Source organism: Pseudophryne corroboree, chromosome 1, assembly GCF_028390025.1.
Source record: "Pseudophryne corroboree isolate aPseCor3 chromosome 1, aPseCor3.hap2, whole genome shotgun sequence".
Classification (NCBI taxonomy): Eukaryota; Metazoa; Chordata; class Amphibia; order Anura; family Myobatrachidae; genus Pseudophryne; species Pseudophryne corroboree.
Genome location: NC_086444.1, coordinates 870810632 through 870820421, shown reverse-complemented (window position 1 = coordinate 870820421; position 9790 = coordinate 870810632). Strand labels below are relative to the sequence as shown.

Sequence of the window (9790 nt, the reverse complement as noted above, 5' to 3'; positions counted from 1 at the left end):
AAAAAAATAAATAAATATATATATATATATATATAAATGAATAGCTTGGACTGGCACTCCCACTGTAGAAGAATAGTGGGCCCTGGTGCCCTCTGAAGTGATTGAGTATATCAAGAAGCAGTAAAGCAGTCAGCGGCACTCAGGGTCTTAAAGAAGCAAGTGTATTAAAATTCACTCCAAGTTTCCTTGGAACTTGGAGTGAATTTTAATACACTTGCTTCTTTAAGACCCTGAGTGCCGCTGACTGCTTTACTGCTTCTTGATATATATATATATATATTATTATATTATATATATACATTAACACCTCTCCTCTCCTATTATAGCTGAGCTTACTTCCTCTACATCATATTGATACATGCTTCTGTCCCTTATTACTATAATCAAGTTACATATGTTGTACTGTTTATACCAGGAGTGTCACAACGGGTTACCATGGTGACGGGCTCACTGACGTGCATCGCGCAACCCGCGATGACGTCATCATCCAGCGCCGCAGCGGCCGAGCGGGTCTCCGCCGGACGAAGCGATGCACACTACACTTCACGTTGGTGGGGATATAAGGTAAGCTTCTTCACTTTTGTATTCATCCTGATGACAATTTTCGAGTAAAATTGAAACGTTGACTGCTGGTGGTGTTAATTTACTTCTGCAAACCTGAGTGCCGCACATTAGAACGAGTATATATATATATATATATATATATATATACACAATGTAGCGCTGCTGTTTCAAGGTAAGAACCATAAAACAATCATATTATAATTTAAAAAACATACATTTATTGCACAATACAATACATTCGGCCGGTGTGATCAGAAAAACATACTACATGTAAAACAATTGTAATTACAAAAAGGCGCTCCTGAAAAGCCGTAATTATCTTAGGCTGGTTACTTATGTAACAAAATAGTCATTTGTTTATTGTAAATGGCAACAATGATTCCAAAGGTTTCAGAGCTCTATATTCAGCTGAGCTCTCCCAACATAGATGGTAACTGGATGTTAGCGCAGTCCCGTACTCACACTGAAAGTTCACAATTTGTGCATCAATTAGCACCCCAAATATACTTATAGTGAGACCTTCTGACCTCACCTTTGTTCATGAGGAACACCGCAAATCGCAGGTTTAACAAGGCTCAATCGATGATGCAGTTAAACTTCAGTAGACTAGAATGCAGGTCATATATCCTGAGTAAGTGCTCCAAATATATATGGATTAAAACAGGCAGACTCTGGTAATTTCTCACCAAATTCAGATTTAGCATGCTCTGTGACGGATCTCCTTTTCCCAATAGGTAGCAGCTTCTCCTCGGTGTGCTTTAGCCTGCTCACACCAGACCTCCAGTACCTCATATGATTCCTGCAAAGATCGGTTGATAGGTATCCGTTTTATACACAATACAAATTTGGTATTTTATGCAATGCAAAACGATCATCTCATATGAGCCTCAATGTGTCTACCTTGCGCAGGGAGGGAACGCTACGCACATATACAATACATGTTTAGATGTATGTAATATATGTGTTGGCGTGTTTCCGGGATCTGCAGCGGCTTTGTATACCATAGTCGCCATACAGAACCCAGGACTCGGCATTAGGCTTCCCTCTCCTAAGCCATCCCCCAGACTCCTGCAACTCTGAGAGTCTGGGGGCGGGCTTAGGAGAGGGAAGCCTAATACTGAGTCCTGGTTTCTGCATGGCGGCTGTGGTATACAGCACCATTGCTGATCCCGGACACAATCCAGCACATATATTACATACAACTGCACATGTATGTTGATATGGCTTAGCATTTCATCCCTGCACAAGGCATACCCTCCAACATTTTACACATAAAAATCGGTACAAATGAGAAAAGGGGCGTGGCCATGGGTAAAATGGGCGTGGTCACGCCCCTTTTCCTATACTTTCAATGGAAGTTTGGAGAGCCAAAAATCGGTACAGACCATAAAAAAAAGGTACTGTACCTATTAAAAAGGTACAGTTGGAGGGTATGACAAGGTAGTCAGCGCTGTAGCCGCCACTGACTATAAAGAAATCAGTTTGGATTTCAAATGCAAGTTGCCGGCTTGTAGGATATGAACCAGATAATATAAAACTATAAATGGACCCGGTATATGCTGGGTCAAATCAACTGCCCCCTCTTTGTCCCTTTCCCGCCCTGTCCTCATTACACTTACCCCCTGTCCCTAGTCCTCTTCTCTGGACTTGGGAGGTCTGTTTCATTGCTGTGGTGGGAACCTCTGGGGGCAGGATCTTACCTCTGCACATATTAGAGATGGGATGTAGTCAAGAGTTATGTCAACATTCTTAAAATGTTGACATTACACATGTCAGCATGTAAAGAATGTAAACATGTTCACAATGGCGACATCTGAAATGTCGACATTCTGAATGCACCGGCAGCAGAGAAATAGGGTTAGGCTACAAGAGGGGAGGGTTAGGCACTAGAAGGAGGGTTAGGGTTAGGTTACCTGATGGGAGCCTATGTTTAGGCACTTAGGGAGGGTTAGGGAAGTCCTCCTCAGCTGACCGTTGGACCTGGAAGACACAGCTGGATTTACCATAGCAGGTAAGTCAGCACTAGACCCCCAAGGATATTTTGTTGACCTTCTATTCCTGTCAACATTTCATCAGTGTACACATGATGAATGTCAATGTTGACATGCCAATCATTTTGACATGCATCATGTTGACATTCTCATGTCGACATGATAAATGTCAGCAAAATATACCAAATCCGATGAGACAGAAATAAGCCTATTATTAGATAGCTCTGCAGTTGTAGTGAAACAGTTTGTGAGATTTTTTACTAATGGTGAATTGGAATTCCTACCAATGTCTGTGGTTTTGCGTAAGGAACATTTACTAAGTGTGGCCGGAGACCCCGTCGGCCACAAGTGTAATGGTGGCAGTGGCACTTAACTGTGGACTGACGCTAGGTGCCATATTTGAAATGTACTTACGGCGCTGGGCGCGGACTATTTAAAAATATGTTTAATGATGTCATATGTAGTGCTCTGTGCACAGTTGTAGGATTGCATGTTTAAGTGTATTTATATTTAAGAAGTGGTCACATGTATTTTAAAGGGAAAAATGCACTTACTATATATACATGACTGAATAAGGATCCCCTATATTCTGTGACTAGGAAATGGAATGCTAATTGCCCTCTCCTAGCAGATTGGGTGAATGACAAAACCTTTTGATGTTGGACAGGGCACGGCAGGTAATGGCTGGGAGTACGAGCTCCTTAGACAAAGGCGTTAATCACAAAGAATTTCCTTATTCCATATGTAAAGTGTCAGATTGGGTGTATTTTGAAGCTATGTGATAACTGTATCTAAGGTGAATTGTAAACTACGAGGTGGTAAGGGATGGAGTTTAGAAGACACCAAACTGCGTGTGTGACAGGAAGGAGGAAATTGATTATCTACTTCTAAAATTTAATCCATCTACTTAGATTTTGTAAGATATTCTGATTGGATGGAAAAGACTCAGGGGGGAACTACCCCCATGAGATACAGTGTGTTTTTACTGTATAAAAAGTAGAGATGAGCGGGTTCGGTTTCTTTGAATCCGAACCCGCACGAACTTCACTTTTTTTTTCACGGGTCCGAGCGACTCGGATCTTCCCGCCTTGCTCGGTTAACCCGAGCGCGCCCGAACGTCATCATGACGCTGTCGGATTCTCGCGAGACTCGGATTCTATATAAGGAGCCGCGCGTCGCCGCCATTTTCACACGTGCATTGAGATTGATAGGGAGAGGACGTGGCTGGCGTCCTCTCCATTAGAATAGATTAGAAGAGAGAGAGAGAGAGAGAGATTGTGCAGACAGAGTTTACCACAGTGACCAGTGCAGTTGTTGTTAAGTTAACTTTTATTTAATATATCCGTTCTCTGCTATATCCGTTCTCTGCCTGAAAAAAACGATACACAGCAGTCACACAGTGTGACTCAGTCTGTGTGCACTCAGCTCAGCCCAGTGTGCTGCACATCAATGTATAAAAGCTTATAATAATTGTGGGGGAGACTGGGGAGCACTGCAGGTTGTTATAGCAGGAGCCAGGAGTACATAATATTATATTAATTTAAAATTAAACAGTGCACACTTTTGCTGCAGGAGTGCCACTGCCAGTGTGACTAGTGGTGACCAGTGCCTGACCACCAGTATAGTAGTATATTGTTGTATACTATCTCTTTATCAACCAGTCTATATTAGCAGCAGACACAGTACAGTGCGGTAGTTCACGGCTGTGGCTACCTCTGTGTCGGCAGTCGGCACTCGGCAGGCAGTCCGTCCATCCATAATTGTATAATTATATACCACCTAACCGTGGTATTTTTTTTTCTTTCTTTATACCGTCGTCATAGTCATACTAGTTGTTACGAGTATACTACTATCTCTTTATCAACCAGTGTACAGTGCGGTAGTTCACGGCTGTGGCTACCTCTGTGTCGGCAGTCGGCAGGCAGTCCGTCCATCCATAATTGTATTATTATAATATATACCACCTAACCGTGGTTTTTTTTTCATTCTTTATACCGTCATAGTGTCATACTAGTTGTTACGAGTATACTACTATCTCTTTATCAACCAGTGTACAGTGCGGTAGTTCACGGCTGTGGCTACCTCTGTGTCGGCAGTCGGCAGGCAGTCCGTCCATCCATAATTGTATTATAATATATACCACCTAACCGTGGTTTTTTTTTCATTCTTTATACCGTCATAGTGTCATACTAGTTGTTACGAGTATACTACTATCTCTTTATCAACCAGTGTACAGTGCGGTAGTTCACGGCTGTGGCTACCTCTGTGTCGGCAGTCGGCAGGCAGTCCGTCCATCCATAATTGTATTATAATATATACCACCTAACCGTGGTTTTTTTTTCATTCTTTATACCGTCATAGTCAGTCATACTAGTTGTTACGAGTATACTACTATCTCTTTATCAACCAGTGTACAGTGCGGTAGTTCACGGCTGTGGCTACCTCTGTGTCGGCACTCGTCAGGCAGTCCGTCCATCCATAATTGTATTATAATATATACCACCTAACCGTGGTTTTTTTTTCATTCTTTATACCGTCATAGTGTCATACTAGTTGTTACGAGTATACTACTATCTCTTTATCAACCAGTGTACAGTGCGGTAGTTCACGGCTGTGGCTACCTCTGTGTCGGCAGTCGGCAGGCAGTCCGTCCATCCATAATTGTATTATAATATATACCACCTAACCGTGGTTTTTTTTTCATTCTTTATACCGTCATAGTGTCATACTAGTTGTTACGAGTATACTACTATCTCTTTATCAACCAGTGTACAGTGCGGTAGTTCACGGCTGTGGCTACCTCTGTGTCGGCAGTCGGCAGGCAGTCCGTCCATCCATAATTGTATTATAATATATACCACCTAACCGTGGTTTTTTTTTCATTCTTTATACCGTCATAGTCAGTCATACTAGTTGTTACGAGTATACTACTATCTCTTTATCAACCAGTGTACAGTGCGGTAGTTCACGGCTGTGGCTACCTCTGTGTCGGAACTCGGCAGGCAGTCCGTCCATCCATAATTGTATTACAATATATACCACCTAACCGTGGTTTTTTTTTCATTCTTTATACCGTCATAGTCAGTCATACTAGTTGTTACGAGTATACTACTATCTCTTTATCAACCAGTGTACAGTGCGGTAGTTCACGGCTGTGGCTACCTCTGTGTCGGCACTCGGCAGGCAGTCCGTCCATCCATAATTGTATTACAATATATACCACCTAACCGTGGTTTTTTTATACCACCTAACCGTGGCAGTCCGTCCATAATTGTATACTAGTATCCAATCCATCCATCTCCATTGTTTACCTGAGGTGCCTTTTAGTTCTGCCTATAAAATATGGAGAACAAAAAAGTTGAGGTTCCAAAATTAGGGAAAGATCAAGATCCACTTCCACCTCGTGCTGAAGCTGCTGCCACTAGTCATGGCCGAGACGATGAAATGCCAGCAACGTCGTCTGCCAAGGCCGATGCCCAATGTCATAGTACAGAGCATGTCAAATCCAAAACACCAAATATCAGAAAAAAAAGGACTCCAAAACCTAAAATAAAATTGTCGGAGGAGAAGCGTAAACTTGCCAATATGCCATTTACCACACGGAGTGGCAAGGAACGGCTGAGGCCCTGGCCTATGTTCATGGCTAGTGGTTCAGCTTCACATGAGGATGGAAGCACTCAGCCTCTCGCTAGAAAACTGAAAAGACTCAAGCTGGCAAAAGCACCGCAAAGAACTGTGCGTTCTTTGAAATCCCAAATCCACAAGGAGAGTCCAATTGTCGGTTGCGATGCCTGACCTTCCCAACACTGGACGTGAAGAGCATGCGCCTTCCACTATTTGCATGCCCCCTGCAAGTGCTGGAAGGAGCACCCGCAGTCCAGTTCCTGATAGTCAGATTGAAGATGTCAGTGTTGAAGTACACCAGGATGAGGAGGATATGGGTGTTGCTGGCGCTGGGGAGGAAATTGACCAGAAGGATTCTGATGGTGAGGTGGTTTGTTTAAGTCAGGCACCCGGGGAGACACCTGTTGTCCGTGGGAGGAATATGGCCGTTGACATGCCAGGTGAAAATACCAAAAAAATCAGCTCTTCGGTGTGGAGGTATTTCACCAGAAATGCGGACAACAGGTGTCAAGCCGTGTGTTCCCTTTGTCAAGCTGTAATAAGTAGGGGTAAGGACGTTAACCACCTCGGAACATCCTCCCTTATACGTCACCTGCAGCGCATTCATAATAAGTCAGTGACAAGTTCAAAAACTTTGGGTGACAGCGGAAGCAGTCCACTGACCAGTAAATCCCTTCCTCTTGTAACCAAGCTCACGCAAACCACCCCACCAACTCCCTCAGTGTCAATTTCCTCCTTCCCCAGGAATGCCAATAGTCCTGCAGGCCATGTCACTGGCAAGTCTGACGAGTCCTCTCCTGCCTGGGATTCCTCCGATGCATCCTTGCGTGTAACGCCTACTGCTGCTGGCGCTGCTGTTGTTGCCGCTGGGAGTCGATGGTCATCCCAGAGGGGAAGTCGTAAGCCCACTTGTACTACTTCCAGTAAGCAATTGACTGTTCAACAGTCCTTTGCGAGGAAGATGAAATATCACAGCAGTCATCCTACTGCAAAGCGGATAACTGAGTCCTTGACAACTATGTTGGTGTTAGACGTGCGTCCGGTATCCGCCGTTAGTTCACAGGGAACTAGACAATTTATTGAGGCAGTGTGCCCCCGTTACCAAATACCATCTAGGTTCCACTTCTCTAGGCAGGCGATACCGAGAATGTACACGGACGTCAGAAAAAGACTCACCAGTGTCCTAAAAAATGCAGTTGTACCCAATGTCCACTTAACCACGGACATGTGGACAAGTGGAGCAGGGCAGGGTCAGGACTATATGACTGTGACAGCCCACTGGGTAGATGTATGGACTCCCGCCGCAAGAACAGCAGCGGCGGCACCAGTAGCAGCATCTCGCAAACGCCAACTCTTTCCTAGGCAGGCTACGCTTTGTATCACCGCTTTCCAGAATACGCACACAGCTGAAAACCTCTTACGGCAACTGAGGAAGATCATCGCGGAATGGCTTACCCCAATTGGACTCTCCTGTGGATTTGTGGCATCGGACAACGCCAGCAATATTGTGTGTGCATTAAATATGGGCAAATTCCAGCACGTCCCATGTTTTGCACATACCTTGAATTTGGTGGTGCAGAATTTTTTAAAAAACGACAGGGGCGTGCAAGAGATGCTGTCGGTGGCCAGAAAAATTGCGGGACACTTTCGGCGTACAGGCACCACGTACAGAAGACTGGAGCACCACCAAAAACTACTGAACCTGCCCTGCCATCATCTGAAGCAAGAAGTGGTAACGAGGTGGAATTCAACCCTCTATATGCTTCAGAGGTTGGAGGAGCAGCAAAAGGCCATTCAAGCCTATACAATTGAGCACGATATAGGAGATGGAATGCACCTGTCTCAAGTGCAGTGGAGAATGATTTCAACGTTGTGCAAGGTTCTGATGCCCTTTGAACTTGCCACACGTGAAGTCAGTTCAGACACTGCCAGCCTGAGTCAGGTCATTCCCCTCATCAGGCTTTTGCAGAAGAAGCTGGAGGCATTGAAGAAGGAGCTAACACGGAGCGATTCCGCTAGGCATGTGGGACTTGTGGATGCAGCCCTTAATTCGCTTAACAAGGATTCACGGGTGGTCAATCTGTTGAAATCAGAGCACTACATTTTGGCCACCGTGCTCGATCCTAGATTTAAAGCCTACCTTGGTTCTCTCTTTCCGGCAGACACAGGTCTGCTGGGGTTGAAAGACCTGCTGGTGACAAAATTGTCAAGTCAAGCGGAACGCGACCTGTCAACATCTCCTCCTTCACATTCTCCCGCAACTGGGGGTGCGAGGAAAAGGCTCAGAATTCCGAGCCCACCCGCTGGCGGTGATGCAGGGCAGTCTGGAGCGACTGCTGATGCTGACATCTGGTCCGGACTGAAGGACCTGACAACGATTACGGACATGTCGTCTACTGTCACTGCATATGATTCTCTCAACATTGATAGAATGGTGGAGGATTATATGAGTGACCGCATCCAAGTAGGCACGTCACACAGTCCGTACTTATACTGGCAGGAAAAAGAGGCAATTTGGAGGCCCTTGCACAAACTGGCTTTATTCTACCTAAGTTGCCCTCCCACAAGTGTGTACTCCGAAAGAGTGTTTAGTGCCGCCGCTCACCTTGTCAGCAATCGGCGTACGAGGTTACATCCAGAAAATGTGGAGAAGATGATGTTCATTAAAATGAATTATAATCAATTCCTCCGCGGAGACATTGACCAGCAGCAATTGCCTCCACAAAGTACACAGGGAGCTGAGATGGTGGATTCCAGTGGGGACGAATTGATAATCTGTGAGGAGGGGGATGTACACGGTGATATATCGGAGGGTGAAGATGAGGTGGACATCTTGCCTCTGTAGAGCCAGTTTGTGCAAGGAGAGATTAATTGCTTCTTTTTTGGGGGGGGTCCAAACCAACCCGTCATATCAGTCACAGTCGTGTGGCAGACCCTGTCACTGAAATGATGGGTTGGTTAAAGTGTGCATGTCCTGTTTTGTTTATACAACATAAGGGTGGGTGGGAGGGCCCAAGGATAATTCCATCTTGCACCTCTTTTTCTTTTCTTTTTCTTTGCATCATGTGCTGATTGGGGAGGGTTTTTTGGAAGGGACATCCTGCGTGACACTGCAGTGCCACTCCTAGATGGGCCCGGTGTTTGTGTCGGCCACTAGGGTCGCTAATCTTACTCACACAGCTACCTCATTGCGCCTCTTTTTTTCTTTGCGTCATGTGCTGTTTGGGGAGGGTTTTTTGGAAGGGACATCCTGCGTGACACTGCAGTGCCACTCCTAGATGTGCCCGGTGTTTGTGTCGGCCACTAGGGTCGCTAATCTTACTCACACAGTCAGCTACCTCATTGCGCCTCTTTTTTTCTTTGCGTCATGTGCTGTTTGGGGAGGGTTTTTTGGAAGGGCCATCCTGCGTGACACTGCAGTGCCACTCCTAGATGGGCCCGGTGTTTGTGTCGGCCACTAGGGTCGCTAATCTTACTCACACAGCTACCTCATTGCGCCTCTTTTTTTCTTTGCGTCATGTGCTGTTTGGGGAGGGTTTTTTGAAGGGACATCCTGCGTGACACTGCAGTGCCACTCCTAGATGGGCCCGGTGTTTGTGTCGGCCACTAGG

The 9790-nt window shown here is 45.3% G+C and overlaps 1 long non-coding RNA gene across 1 annotated transcript in view; it reads left to right on the top strand.

Moving 5' to 3' along the window:
* The first annotated feature begins 424 nt into the window (after window positions 1–424).
* LOC134958003 (uncharacterized) overlaps window positions 425–9790 on the top strand; it is a 307169-nt gene continuing 297803 nt past the window's right edge. The window contains exon 1 of the long non-coding RNA XR_010186838.1: window positions 425–564. This is a non-coding gene — a long non-coding RNA (uncharacterized LOC134958003). The remainder of the gene's footprint in view (window positions 565–9790) is intronic.